This window comes from Mustelus asterias, chromosome 8 (assembly GCF_964213995.1).
Source record: "Mustelus asterias chromosome 8, sMusAst1.hap1.1, whole genome shotgun sequence".
Taxonomy (NCBI): domain Eukaryota; kingdom Metazoa; phylum Chordata; class Chondrichthyes; order Carcharhiniformes; family Triakidae; genus Mustelus; species Mustelus asterias.
Window position 1 is genome coordinate 41,757,020 of NC_135808.1, and position 16,018 is coordinate 41,773,037.

Genomic DNA, 16,018 nt, shown 5'->3' on the forward strand with positions numbered 1-16,018 from the left:
ACTGTGTAATATCAGTAACCGCGTGTCACACTGTGTAATATCCGTAACCGTGTGTCACACTGCGTGGTATCAGCAACCGTGTGTCACACTGCGTAATATCAGTAACCGCGCGTCACTCTGCGTGGTATCAGTAACCGTGTGTCACGCTGCGTAATATGAGTAACCGTATGTCACACGGTGTAATATCAGTAACCGTGTGTCACACTGCGTGGTATCAGCAACCGTGTGTCACACTGTGTAATATCAGTAACCGTGTGTCACACGGTGTAATATCAGTAACCGTGTGTCACACTGCGTAATATCAGTAACCGTGTGTCACACTGCGTAATATCAGTAACCGTGTGTCACACTGTGTAATATCACTAACTGTGTGTCACACTCCGTGGTATCAGGAACTGTGTGTCACACTGCGTAATATCAGTAACCGTGGGTCACACTGCGTAATATCAGTAACCGTGTGTCACACTGTGTAATATCAGTAACCGTGTGTCACACTGTGTAATATCAGTAACCGTGTGTCACACTGTGTAATATCAGTAACCGTGGGTCACACGGTGTAATATCAGTAACCGTGTGTCACACTGCGTAATATCAATAACCGTGTGTCACACGGTGTAATATCAGTAACCGTGTGTCACACTGCATAATATCAGTAACCGTGTGTCACACTGTGTGGTATCAGTAAATGTGTGTCAGACTGCGTGATATCCGTAACCGTGTCACACTGCGTGATATCAGTAACCGTGTCACACTGTGTAATATCAGTGACTGTGTGTCACACTGCGTGGTATCCGTAACCGTGTGTCACACTGCGTAATATCAGTAACCGTGTGTCACACTGCGTAATATCAGTAACCTTGTGTCACACTGCGTAATATCAGTAACCATGTGCCACACTGCGTAATATCCGTAACCGTGTATCACACTACGTAATATCAGTAACCGTGTGTCACACTGTGTAATATCAGTAAGCGTGTGTCACACTGCGTAATATCAGTAACCGTGTGTCACACTGTGTAATATCAGTAACTGTGTGTCACACTGCGTGGAATCCGTAACCGTGTGTCACACTGCGTAATATCAGTAACCGTGTGTCACACTGCGTGATATCCGTAACCGTGTCACACTGTGTAATATCAGTAACTGTGTGTCACACTGTGAATTATCAGTAACCGTGTGTCACACTGCGTGGTATCCGTAACCGTGTGTCACACTGTGTAATATCAGTAACCGTGTGTCACACTGTGTAATATCAGTAACCATGTGCCACACTGCGTAATATCCGTAACCGTGTGTCACACTGCGTAATATCAGTAAGCGTGTGTCACACTGCGTGGTATCAGTAACCATGTGTCACACTGCATGGTATCAGTAACCGTGTGTCACACTGCGTAATATCAGTAACCGTGTGTCACACTGCGTAATATCAGTAACCGTGTGTCACACTGCGTGGTATCAGTAACCGTGTGTCACACTGTGAATTATCAGTAACTGTGTGTCACACTGCGTGGTATCCGTAACCGTGTGTCACACTGCGTAATATCAGTAACCGTGTGTCACACTGCACAATATCAGTAACCGTGTGTCACACTTTGTAATGTCAGTAACCGTGTGTCACACTATGTAATGTCAGTAACCGTGTGTCACACTGCGTGGTATCCGTAACCGTGTGTCACACTACGTAATATCCGTAACGGTGTCTCACACTGTATAATATCAGTAACCGTGTGTCACACTGTGTGGTATCAGGAACCGTGTGTCACACTGCGTAATATCAGTAACCGTGTGTCACACTGCGTGGTATCATTAACCGTGTTTCACACTGCGGAATATCAGTAACCGTGTGTCACATTACGTAATATCACTAACTGTGTGTCACACTCCGTGGTATCAGGAACTGTGTGTCACACTGCGTAATATCAGTAACCGTGGGTCACACTGCGTGGTATCAGTAACCGTGTGTCACACTGCGTAATATCAGTAACCGTGTGTCACACGGTGTAATATCAGTAACCGTGTGTCACACTGTGTAATATCAATAACCGTGTGTCACACTGCGTAATAGCAGTACCGTGTGTCACACGGTGTAATATCAGTAACCGTGTGTCACACTGTGTAATATCAATAACCGTGTGTCACACTGCGTAATATCCGTAACCGTGTGTCACACTGCGTGGTACCAGTAACCGTGTGTCACACTGCGTAATATCAGTCACCGTGTGTCACACTGCGTAATATCTGGAACCGTGTGTCACAATGCGTGGTATCAGTAACCGTGTGTCACACTGCGTGGTATCGGTAACTGTGTGTCACACTTTGTAATGTCAGTAACCATGTGCCAGACTGCGTAATATCAGTAACCGTGTGTCACACTGCGTAATATCAGTAAGCGTGTGTCACACTGCGTGGTATCAGTAACCATGTGTCACACTGCGTAATATCAGTAACCGTGTGTCACACTGCGTAATATCAGTAACCGTGTGTCACACTGCGTGGTATCAGTAACCATGTGTCACACTGCATGGTATCAGTAACCATGTGTCACACTGCGTAATATCAGTCACCGTGTGTCACACTGCGTGGTATCAGGATTCGTGTCTCACACTGTGTAATATCAGCAACTGTGTGTCACACTGCGTAATATCAGTAACCGTGCGTCACTCTGCGTAATATCAGTAACCGTGCGTCACTCTGCGTGGTATCAGTAACCATGTGACACACTGCGTAATATCAGTAACCGTGTGTCACACTGCGTAATATCAGTAACCGTGTGTCACACTGTGTAATATCAGTAACCGTGTGTCACACTGCGTAATATCCGTAACCGTGTGTCAGACTGCGTAATATCAGAAAGCGTGTGTCACACTGCGTAATATCAGTAACCGTGTGTCACATTGCGTAATATCAGTAACCGTGTGTCACACTGCGTGGTATCAGTAACCGTGTCTCACACTGCGTAATATCAGTAACCGTGTGTCACACTGCGTGGTATCAGGATTCGTGTGTCACACTGTATTATCAGTAACCGTGTGTCACACTGCGTAATATCCGTAACCGTGTATCACACTGCGTGGTATCAGTAACCGTGTGTCACACTGCGTAATATCAGTAACCATGTGTCACACTGCGTGGTATTGGAACCGTGCGTCATAATGCTTGGTTTCAGTAACCGTGTGTCACACTGTGTAATATCAGCAACCGTGCGTCACTCTGCGTGGTACCAGTAACCGTGTGTCACGCTGCGTAATATGAGTAACCGTGTGTCACATGGTGTAATATCAGTAACCGTGTGTCACACTGCGTAATATCAGTAAGCGTGTGTCACACTGCGTAATATCAGTAACCGTGTGTCACAATGCGTAATATCAGTAACCGTGTGTCACACTGCGTGGTATCAGTAACCGTGTGTCACACTGCATGGTATCAGTAACCGCGTCTCACACTGCGTAATATCAGTAACCGTGTGTCACACTGCGTGGTATCAGGATTCGTGTGTCACACTGTATTATCAGTAACCGTGTGTCACACTGCGTAATATCCGTAACCGTGTATCACACTGCGTGGTATCAATAACCGTGTGTCACACTGCGTAATATCAGTAACCGTGTGTCACACTGCGTGGTATTGGAACCGTGCGTCATAATGCTTGGTTTCAGTAACCGTGTGTCAGACTGTGTAATATCAGTAACCGTGTGTCACACTGCGTAATATCAGTAACCGTGCGTCACTCTGCGTGGTATCAGGATTCGTGTGTCACACTGTATTATCAGTAACCGTGTGTCACACTGTGTAATATCAGCAACCGTGTGTCACACTGCGTAATATCAGTAACCGTGCGTCACTCTGCGTGGTATCAGTAACCGTGTGTCACGCTGCGTAATATGAGTAACCGTGTGTCACACGGTGTAATATCAGTAACCGTGTGTCACACTGTGTAATATCAGTAACCGTGTGTCACACTGCGTGGTATCAGCAACCGTGTGTCAGACTGCGTAATATCAGTAACCGTGCGTCACTCTGCGTGGTATCAGTAACCGTGTGTCACGCTGCATAATATGAGTAACCGTGTGTCACACGGTGTAATATCAGTAACCGTGTGTCACACTGTGTGGTATCAGTAAATGTGTGTCAGACTGCGTGATATCCGTAACCGTGTCACACTGCGTGATATCAGTAACCGTGTCACACTGTGTAATATCAGTAACTGTGTGTCACACTGCGTGGTATCCGTAACCGTGTGTCACACTGCGTAATATCAGTAACTGTGTGTCACACTGCGTGGTATCCGTAACCGTGTGTCACACTGCGTAATATCAGTAACCGTGTGTCACACTGCGTAATATCAGTAACCGTGTGTCACACTGCGTAATATCAGTAACCATGTGCCACACTGCGTAATATCCGTAACCGTGTATCACACTACGTAATATCAGTAAGCGTGTGTCACACTGCGTAATATCAGTAACCGTGTGTCACACTGTGTAATATCAGTAACTGTGTGTCACACTGCGTGGTATCCGTAACCGTGTGTCACACTGCGTAATATCAGTAACCGTGTGTCACACTGCGTGACATCCGTAACCGTGTCACACTGTGTAATATCAGTAACTGTGTGTCACACTGTGAATTATCAGTAACTGTGTGTCACACTGCGTGGTATCCGTAACCGTGCGTCACACTGTGTAATATCAGTAACCGTGTGTCACACTGCGTGGTATCATTAACCGTGTTTCACACTGCGGAATATCAGTAACCGTGTGTCACATTACGTAATATCACTAACTGTGTGTCACACTCCGTGGTATCAGGAACTGTGTGTCACACTGCGTAATATCAGTAACCGTGGGTCACACTGCGTGGTATCAGTAACCGTGTGTCACACTGCGTAATATCAGTAACCGTGTGTCACACGGTGTAATATCAGTAACCGTGTGTCACACTGTGTAATATCAATAACCGTGTGTCACACTGCGTAATAGCAGTAACCGTGTGTCACACGGTGTAATATCAGTAACCGTGTGTCACACTGTGTAATATCAATAACCGTGTGTCACACTGCGTAATATCCGTAACCGTGTGTCACACTGCGTGTACCAGTAACCGTGTGTCACACTGCGTAATATCAGTAACCGTGTGTCACACTGCGTAATATCAGTAAGAAGTTTAACAACACCAGGTTAAAGTCCAACAGGTTTATTTGGTAGCAAAAGCCACACAAGCTTTCGAGGCTCTGAGCCCCTTCTTCAGGTGACACACCGTGTGTCAGACTGCGTGATATCCGTAACCGTGTCACACTGTGTAATATCAGTAACTGTGTGTCACACTGCGTGGTATCCGTAACCGTGTGTCACACTACGTAATATCAGTAACTGTGTGTCACACTCCGTGGTATCAGGAACCATGTGTCAGACTGCGTAATATCAGTAACCGTGTGTCACACTGCGTGGTATCAGTAACCGTGTGTCACACTGCATGGTATCAGTAACCGCGTCTCACACTGCGTAATATCAGTAACTGTGTGTCACACTGCGTGGTATCAGGATTCGTGTGTCACACTGTATTATCAGTAACCGTGTGTCACACTGCGTAATATCCGTAACCGTGTATCACACTGCGTGGTATCAGTAACCGTGTGTCACACTGCGTAATATCAGTAACCGTGTGTCACACTGCGTGGTATTGGAACCGTGCGTCATAATGCTTGGTTTCAGTAACCGTGTGTCAGACTGTGTAATATCAGTAACCGTGTGTCACACTGCGTGGTATCAGGATTCGTGTGTCACACTGTATTATCAGTAACCGTGTGTCACACTGTGTAATATCAGCAACCGTGTGTCACACTGCGTAATATCAGTAACCGTGCGTCACTCTGCGTGGTATCAGTAACCGTGTGTCACGCTGCGTAATATGAGTAACCGTGTGTCACACGGTGTAATATCAGTAACCGTGTGTCACACTGTGTAATATCAGTAACCGTGTGTCACACTGCGTGGTATCAGCAACCGTGTGTCAGACTGCGTAATATCAGTAACCGTGCGTCACTCTGCGTGGTATCAGTAACCGTGTGTCACGCTGCATAATATGAGTAACCGTGTGTCACACGGTGTAATATCAGTAACCGTGTGTCACAATGCATAATATCAGTAACCGTGTGTCACACTGTGTGGTATCAGTAAATGTGTGTCAGACTGCGTGATATCCGTAACCGTGTCACACTGCGTGATATCAGTAACCGTGTCACACTGTGTAATATCAGTAACTGTGTGTCACACTGCGTGGTATCCGTAACCGTGTGTCACACTGCGTAATATCAGTAACTGTGTGTCACACTGCGTGGTATCCGTAACCGTGTGTCACACTGCGTAATATCAGTAACCGTGTGTCACACTGCGTAATATCAGTAACCGTGTGTCACAATGCGTAATATCAGTAACCATGTGCCACACTGCGTAATATCCGTAACCGTGTATCACACTACGTAATATCAGTAAGCGTGTGTCACACTGCGTAATATCAGTAACCGTGTGTCACACTGTGTAATATCAGTAACTGTGTGTCACACTGCGTGGTATCCGTAACCGTGTGTCACACTGCGTAATATCAGTAACCGTGTGTCACACTGCGTGACATCCGTAACCGTGTCACACTGTGTAATATCAGTAACTGTGTGTCACACTGTGAATTATCAGTAACTGTGTGTCACACTGCGTGGTATCCGTAACCGTGCGTCACACTGTGTAATATCAGTAACCGTGTGTCACACTGCGTGGTATCATTAACCGTGTTTCACACTGCGGAATATCAGTAACCGTGTGTCACATTACGTAATATCACTAACTGTGTGTCACACTCCGTGGTATCAGGAACTGTGTGTCACACTGCGTAATATCGGTAACCGTGGGTCACACTGCGTGGTATCAGTAACCGTGTGTCACACTGCGTAATATCAGTAACCGTGTGTCACACGGTGTAATATCAGTAACCGTGTGTCACACTGTGTAATATCAATAACCGTGTGTCACACTGCGTGTACCAGTAACCGTGTGTCACACTGCGTAATATCAGTCACCGTGTGTCACACTGCGTAATATCTGGAACCGTGTGTCACAATGCGTGGTATCAGTAACCGTGTGTCACACTGCGTGGTATCGGTAACTGTGTGTCACACTTTGTAATGTCAGTAACCATGTGCCAGACTGCGTAATATCCGTAACCGTGTGTCACACTGCGTAATATCAGTAAGCGTGTGTCACACTGCGTAATATCAGTAACCGTGTGTCACACTGCGTAATATCAGTAAGAAGTTTAACAACACCAGGTTAAAGTCCAACATGTTTATTTGGTAGCAAAAGCCACACAAGCTTTCGAGGCTCTGAGCCCCTTCTTCAGGTGACACACCGTGTGTCAGACTGCGTGATATCCGTAACCGTGTCACACTGTGTAATATCAGTAACTGTGTGTCACACTGCGTGGTATCCGTAACCGTGTGTCACACTACGTAATATCAGTAACTGTGTGTCACACTCCGTGGTATCAGGAACCATGTGTCAGACTGCGTAATATCAGTAACCGTGTGTCACACTGCGTGGTATCAGTAACCGTGTGTCACACTGCATGGTATCAGTAACCGCGTCTCACACTGCGTAATATCAGTAACCGTGTGTCACACTGCGTGGTATCAGGATTCGTGTGTCACACTGTATTATCAGTAACCGTGTGTCACACTGCGTAATATCCGTAACCGTGTATCACACTGCGTGGTATCAGTAACCGTGTGTCACACTGCGTAATATCAGTAACCGTGTGTCACACTGCGTGGTATTGGAACCGTGCGTCATAATGCTTGGTTTCAGTAACCGTGTGTCAGACTGTGTAATATCAGTAACCGTGTGTCACACTGCGTGGTATCAGGATTCGTGTGTCACACTGTATTATCAGTAACCGTGTGTCACACTGTGTAATATCAGCAACCGTGTGTCACACTGCGTAATATCAGTAACCGTGCGTCACTCTGCGTGGTATCAGTAACCGTGTGTCACGCTGCGTAATATGAGTAACCGTGTGTCACACGGTGTAATATCAGTAACCGTGTGTCACACTGTGTAATATCAGTAACCGTGTGTCACACTGCGTGGTATCAGCAACCGTGTGTCAGACTGCGTAATATCAGTAACCGTGCGTCACTCTGCGTGGTATCAGTAACCGTGTGTCACGCTGCATAATATGAGTAACCGTGTGTCACACGGTGTAATATCAGTAACCGTGTGTCACAATGCATAATATCAGTAACCGTGTGTCACACTGTGTGGTATCAGTAAATGTGTGTCAGACTGCGTGATATCCGTAACCGTGTCACACTGCGTGATATCAGTAACCGTGTCACACTGTGTAATATCAGTAACTGTGTGTCACACTGCGTGGTATCCGTAACCGTGTGTCACACTGCGTAATATCAGTAACTGTGTGTCACACTGCGTGGTATCCGTAACCGTGTGTCACACTGCGTAATATCAGTAACCGTGTGTCACACTGCGTAATATCAGTAACCGTGTGTCACACTGCGTAATATCAGTAACCATGTGCCACACTGCGTAATATCCGTAACCGTGTATCACACTACGTAATATCAGTAAGCGTGTGTCACACTGCGTAATATCAGTAACCGTGTGTCACACTGTGTAATATCAGTAACTGTGTGTCACACTGCGTGGTATCCGTAACCGTGTGTCACACTGCGTAATATCAGTAACCGTGTGTCACACTGCGTAATATCAGTAACCGTGTGTCACACTGTGTAATATCAGTAACTGTGTGTCACACTGCGTGGTATCCGTAACCGTGTGTCACACTGCGTAATATCAGTAACCGTGTGTCACACTGCGTGACATCCGTAACCGTGTCACACTGTGTAATATCAGTAACTGTGTGTCACACTGTGAATTATCAGTAACTGTGTGTCACACTGCGTGGTATCCGTAACCGTGCGTCACACTGTGTAATATCAGTAACCGTGTGTCACACTGCGTGGTATCATTAACCGTGTTTCACACTGCGGAATATCAGTAACCGTGTGTCACATTACGTAATATCACTAACTGTGTGTCACACTCCGTGGTATCAGGAACTGTGTGTCACACTGCGTAATATCGGTAACCGTGGGTCACACTGCGTGGTATCAGTAACCGTGTGTCACACTGCGTAATATCAGTAACCGTGTGTCACACGGTGTAATATCAGTAACCGTGTGTCACACTGTGTAATATCAATAACCGTGTGTCACACTGCGTGTACCAGTAACCGTGTGTCACACTGCGTAATATCAGTCACCGTGTGTCACACTGCGTAATATCTGGAACCGTGTGTCACAATGCGTGGTATCAGTAACCGTGTGTCACACTGCGTGGTATCGGTAACTGTGTGTCACACTTTGTAATGTCAGTAACCATGTGCCAGACTGCGTAATATCCGTAACCGTGTGTCACACTGCGTAATATCAGTAAGCGTGTGTCACACTGCGTAATATCAGTAACCGTGTGTCACACTGCGTAATATCAGTAAGAAGTTTAACAACACCAGGTTAAAGTCCAACATGTTTATTTGGTAGCAAAAGCCACACAAGCTTTCGAGGCTCTGAGCCCCTTCTTCAGGTGACACACCGTGTGTCAGACTGCGTGATATCCGTAACCGTGTCACACTGTGTAATATCAGTAACTGTGTGTCACACTGCGTGGTATCCGTAACCGTGTGTCACACTACGTAATATCAGTAACTGTGTGTCACACTCCGTGGTATCAGGAACCATGTGTCAGACTGCGTAATATCAGTAACCGTGTGTCACACTGCGTGGTATCAGTAACCGTGTGTCACACTGCATGGTATCAGTAACCGCGTCTCACACTGCGTAATATCAGTAACCGTGTGTCACACTGCGTGGTATCAGGATTCGTGTGTCACACTGTATTATCAGTAACCGTGTGTCACACTGCGTAATATCCGTAACCGTGTATCACACTGCGTGGTATCAGTAACCGTGTGTCACACTGCGTAATATCAGTAACCGTGTGTCACACTGCGTGGTATTGGAACCGTGCGTCATAATGCTTGGTTTCAGTAACCGTGTGTCAGACTGTGTAATATCAGTAACCGTGTGTCACACTGCGTGGTATCAGGATTCGTGTGTCACACTGTATTATCAGTAACCGTGTGTCACACTGTGTAATATCAGCAACCGTGTGTCACACTGCGTAATATCAGTAACCGTGCGTCACTCTGCGTGGTATCAGTAACCGTGTGTCACGCTGCGTAATATGAGTAACCGTGTGTCACACGGTGTAATATCAGTAACCGTGTGTCACACTGTGTAATATCAGTAACCGTGTGTCACACTGCGTGGTATCAGCAACCGTGTGTCAGACTGCGTAATATCAGTAACCGTGCGTCACTCTGCGTGGTATCAGTAACCGTGTGTCACGCTGCATAATATGAGTAACCGTGTGTCACACGGTGTAATATCAGTAACCGTGTGTCACAATGCATAATATCAGTAACCGTGTGTCACACTGTGTGGTATCAGTAAATGTGTGTCAGACTGCGTGATATCCGTAACCGTGTCACACTGCGTGATATCAGTAACCGTGTCACACTGTGTAATATCAGTAACTGTGTGTCACACTGCGTGGTATCCGTAACCGTGTGTCACACTGCGTAATATCAGTAACTGTGTGTCACACTGCGTGGTATCCGTAACCGTGTGTCACACTGCGTAATATCAGTAACCGTGTGTCACACTGCGTAATATCAGTAACCGTGTGTCACACTGCGTAATATCAGTAACCATGTGCCACACTGCGTAATATCCGTAACCGTGTATCACACTACGTAATATCAGTAAGCGTGTGTCACACTGCGTAATATCAGTAACCGTGTGTCACACTGTGTAATATCAGTAACTGTGTGTCACACTGCGTGGTATCCGTAACCGTGTGTCACACTGCGTAATATCAGTAACCGTGTGTCACACTGCGTGACATCCGTAACCGTGTCACACTGTGTAATATCAGTAACTGTGTGTCACACTGTGAATTATCAGTAACTGTGTGTCACACTGCGTGGTATCCGTAACCGTGCGTCACACTGTGTAATATCAGTAACCGTGTGTCACACTGCGTGGTATCATTAACCGTGTTTCACACTGCGGAATATCAGTAACCGTGTGTCACATTACGTAATATCACTAACTGTGTGTCACACTCCGTGGTATCAGGAACTGTGTGTCACACTGCGTAATATCAGTAACCGTGGGTCACACTGCGTGGTATCAGTAACCGTGTGTCACACTGCGTAATATCAGTAACCGTGTGTCACACGGTGTAATATCAGTAACCGTGTGTCACACTGTGTAATATCAATAACCGTGTGTCACACTGCGTAATAGCAGTAACCGTGTGTCACACGGTGTAATATCAGTAACCGTGTGTCACACTGTGTAATATCAATAACCGTGTGTCACACTGCGTAATATCCGTAACCGTGTGTCACACTGCGTGGTACCAGTAACCGTGTGTCACACTGCGTAATATCAGTCACCGTGTGTCACACTGCGTAATATCTGGAACCGTGTGTCACAATGCGTGGTATCAGTAACCGTGTGTCACACTGCGTGGTATCGGTAACTGTGTGTCACACTTTGTAATGTCAGTAACCATGTGCCAGACTGCGTAATATCCGTAACCGTGTGTCACACTGCGTAATATCAGTAAGCGTGTGTCACACTGCGTAATATCAGTAACCGTGTGTCACACTGCGTGGTATCAGTAACCATGTGTCACACTGCATGGTATCAGTAACCGTGTCTCACACTGCGTAATATCAGTAACTGTGTGTCACACTGTGAATTATCAGTAACTGTGTGTCACACTGCGTGGTATCCGTAACCGTGTCACACTGCGTGATATCAGTAACCGTGTCACACTGTGTAATATCAGTAACTGTGTGTCACACTGCGTGGTATCCGTAACCGTGTGTCACACTGCGTAATATCAGTAACTGTGTGTCACACTGCGTGGTATCCGTAACCGTGTGTCACACTGCGTAATATCAGTAACCGTGTGTCACACTGCGTAATATCAGTAACCGTGTGTCACACTGCGTAATATCAGTAACCATGTGCCACACTGCGTAATATCCGTAACCGTGTATCACACTACGTAATATCAGTAAGCGTGTGTCACACTGCGTAATATCAGTAACCGTGTGTCACACTGTGTAATATCAGTAACTGTGTGTCACACTGCGTGGTATCCGTAACCGTGTGTCACACTGCGTAATATCAGTAACCGTGTGTCACACTGCGTGACATCCGTAACCGTGTCACACTGTGTAATATCAGTAACTGTGTGTCACACTGTGAATTATCAGTAACTGTGTGTCACACTGCGTGGTATCCGTAACCGTGCGTCACACTGTGTAATATCAGTAACCGTGTGTCACACTGCGTGGTATCATTAACCGTGTTTCACACTGCGGAATATCAGTAACCGTGTGTCACATTACGTAATATCACTAACTGTGTGTCACACTCCGTGGTATCAGGAACTGTGTGTCACACTGCGTAATATCAGTAACCGTGGGTCACACTGCGTGGTATCAGTAACCGTGTGTCACACTGCGTAATATCAGTAACCGTGTGTCACACGGTGTAATATCAGTAACCGTGTGTCACACTGTGTAATATCAATAACCGTGTGTCACACTGCGTAATAGCAGTAACCGTGTGTCACACGGTGTAATATCAGTAACCGTGTGTCACACTGTGTAATATCAATAACCGTGTGTCACACTGCGTAATATCCGTAACCGTGTGTCACACTGCGTGGTACCAGTAACCGTGTGTCACACTGCGTAATATCAGTCACCGTGTGTCACACTGCGTAATATCTGGAACCGTGTGTCACAATGCGTGGTATCAGTAACCGTGTGTCACACTGCGTGGTATCGGTAACTGTGTGTCACACTTTGTAATGTCAGTAACCATGTGCCAGACTGCATAATATCCGTAACCGTGTGTCACACTGCGTAATATCAGTAAGCGTGTGTCACACTGCGTAATATCAGTAACCGTGTGTCACACTGCGTGGTATCAGTAACCATGTGTCACACTGCATGGTATCAGTAACCGTGTCTCACACTGCGTAATATCAGTAACTGTGTGTCACACTGTGAATTATCAGTAACTGTGTGTCACACTGCGTGGTATCCGTAACCGTGTGTCACACTGCGTAATATCAGTAACCGTGTGTCACACTGCGCAATATCAGTAACCGTGTGTCACACTGTGTAATGTCAGTAACCGTGTGTCACACTATGTAATGTCAGTAACCGTGTGTCACACTACGTAATATCCGTAACCGTGTCTCACACTGTATAATATCAGTAACCGTGTGTCACACTGTGTGGTATCAGGAACCGTGTGTCACACTGCGTAATATCAGTAACCGTGTGTCACACTGCGTGGTATCATTAACCGTGTTTCACACTGCGGAATATCAGTAACCGTGTGTCACATTACGTAATATCACTAACTGTGTGTCACACTCCGTGGTATCAGGAACTGTGTGTCACACTGCGTAATATCAGAAACCGTGGGTCACACTGCGTAATATCAGTAACCGTGTGTCACACTGCGTGGTATCAGTAACCGTGTGTCACACTGCGTAATATCAGTAACCGTGTGTCACACGGTGTAATATCAGTAACCGTGTGTCACACTGTGTAATATCAATAACCGTGTGTCACACTGCGTAATAGCAGTAACCGTGTGTCACACGGTGTAATATCAGTAACCGTGTGTCACACTGTGTAATATCAATAACCGTGTGTCACACTGCGTAATATCAGTAAACATGTGTCACACGGTGTAATATCAGTAACCGTGTGCCACACTGCGTAATATCAGTAACCGTGTGTCACACTGTGTGGTATCAGTAACCGTGTGTCAGACTGCGTGATATCCGTAACCGTGTCACACTGCGTGATATCAGTAACCGTGTCACACTGTGTAATATCAGTAACTGTGTGTCACACTGCGTGGTATCCGTAACCGTGTGTCACACTACGTAATATCAGTAACTGTGTGTCACACTCCGTGGTATCAGGAACCATGTGTCAGACTGCGTAATATCAGTAACCGTGTGTCACACTGCGTGGTATCAGTAACCGTGTGTCACACTGCATGGTATCAGTAACCGTGTCTCACACTGCGTAATATCAGTAACCGTGTGTCACACTGCGTGGTATCAGGATTCGTGTGTCACACTGTATTATCAGTAACCGTGTGTCACACTGCGTAATATCCGTAACCGTGCGTCACTCTGCGTGGTATCAGTAACCGTGTGTCACGCTGCGTAATATGAGTAACCGTGTGTCACACGGTGTAATATCAGTAACCGTGTGCCACACTGCGTAATATCAGTAACCGTGTGTCACACTCTGTGGTATCAGTAACCGTGTGTCACACTGCATGGTATCAGTAACCGTGTCTCACACTGCGTAATATCAGTAACCGTGTGTCACACTGCGTGGTATCAGGATTCGTGTGTCACACTGTATTATCAGTAACCGTGTGTCACACTGCGTAATATCCGTAACCGTGTATCACACTGCGTGGTATCAGTAACCGTGTGTCACACTGCGTAATATCAGTAACCGTGTGTCACACTGCGTGGTATCAGTAACCGTGTGTCACACTGCGTAATATCAGTAACCGTGTGTCACACTGCGTGGTATCAGTAACCGTGTGTCACACTGCGTAATATCAGTAACCGTGTGTCACACTGCGTAATATCAGTAACCATGTGTCACACTGCGTGGTATTGGAACCGTGCGTCATAATGCTTGGTTTCGGTAACCGTGTGTCACACTGTGTAATATCAGCAACCGTGTGTCACACTGCGTAATATCAGTAACCGTGCGTCACTCTGCGTGGTATCAGTAACCGTGTGTCACGCTGCGTAATATGAGTAACCGTGTGTCACACGGTGTAATATCAGTAACCGTGTGCCACACTGCGTAATATCAGTAACCGTGTGTCACACTCTGTGGTATCAGTAACCGTGTGTCAGACTGCGTGATATCCGTAACCGTGTCACACTGCGTGATATCAGTAACCGTGTCACACTGTGTAATATCAGTAACTGTGTGTCACACTGCGTGGTATCCGTAACCGTGTGTCACACTGCGTAATATCAGTAACCGTGTGTCACACTGCGTAATATCAGTAACCGTGTGTCACACTGCGTAATATCAGTAACCGTGTGTCAGACTGTGTAATATCAGTAACCGTGTGTCACATTGCGTAATATCAGTAACCGTGTGTCACACTGCGTGGTATCAGTAACCGTGTGTCACACTGCATGGTATCAGTAACCGTGTCTCACACTGCGTAATATCAGTAACCGTGTGTCACACTGCGTAATATCAGTAACCGTGTGTCACACTGCGTGGTATTGGAACCGTGCGTCATAATGCTTGGTTTCGGTAACCGTGTGTCACACTGTGTAATATCAGCCACCGTGCGTCACTCTGCGTGGTATCAGTAACCGTGTGTCACGCTGCATAATATGAGTAACCGTGTGTCACACGGTGTAATATCAGTAACCGTGTGTCACACGGTGTAATATCAGTAACCGTGTGCCACACTGCGTAATATCAGTAACCGTGTGTCACACTCTGTGGTATCAGTAACCGTGTGTCACACTGCGTAATATCAGTAACCATGTGCCACACTGCGTAATATCCGTAACCGTGTATCACACTACGTAATATCAGTAAGCGTGTGTCACACTGCGTAATATCAGTAACCGTGTGTCACACTGTGTAATATCAGTAACTGTGTGTCACACTGCGTGGTATCCGTAACCGTGTGTCACACTGCGTATTATCAGTAACCGTGTGTCACACTGCGTGATATCCGTAACCGTGTCACACTGTGTAATATCAGTAACTGTGTGTCACACTGTGA

The 16,018-nt window shown here is 46.3% G+C and overlaps 1 protein-coding gene across 1 annotated transcript in view; it reads right to left on the reverse strand.

Moving 5' to 3' along the window:
- The window catches only part of LOC144497116 (proteasome subunit beta type-8-like), an 811,476-nt gene that overhangs the window by 255,556 nt on the left and 539,902 nt on the right, over nucleotides 1–16,018 (reverse strand).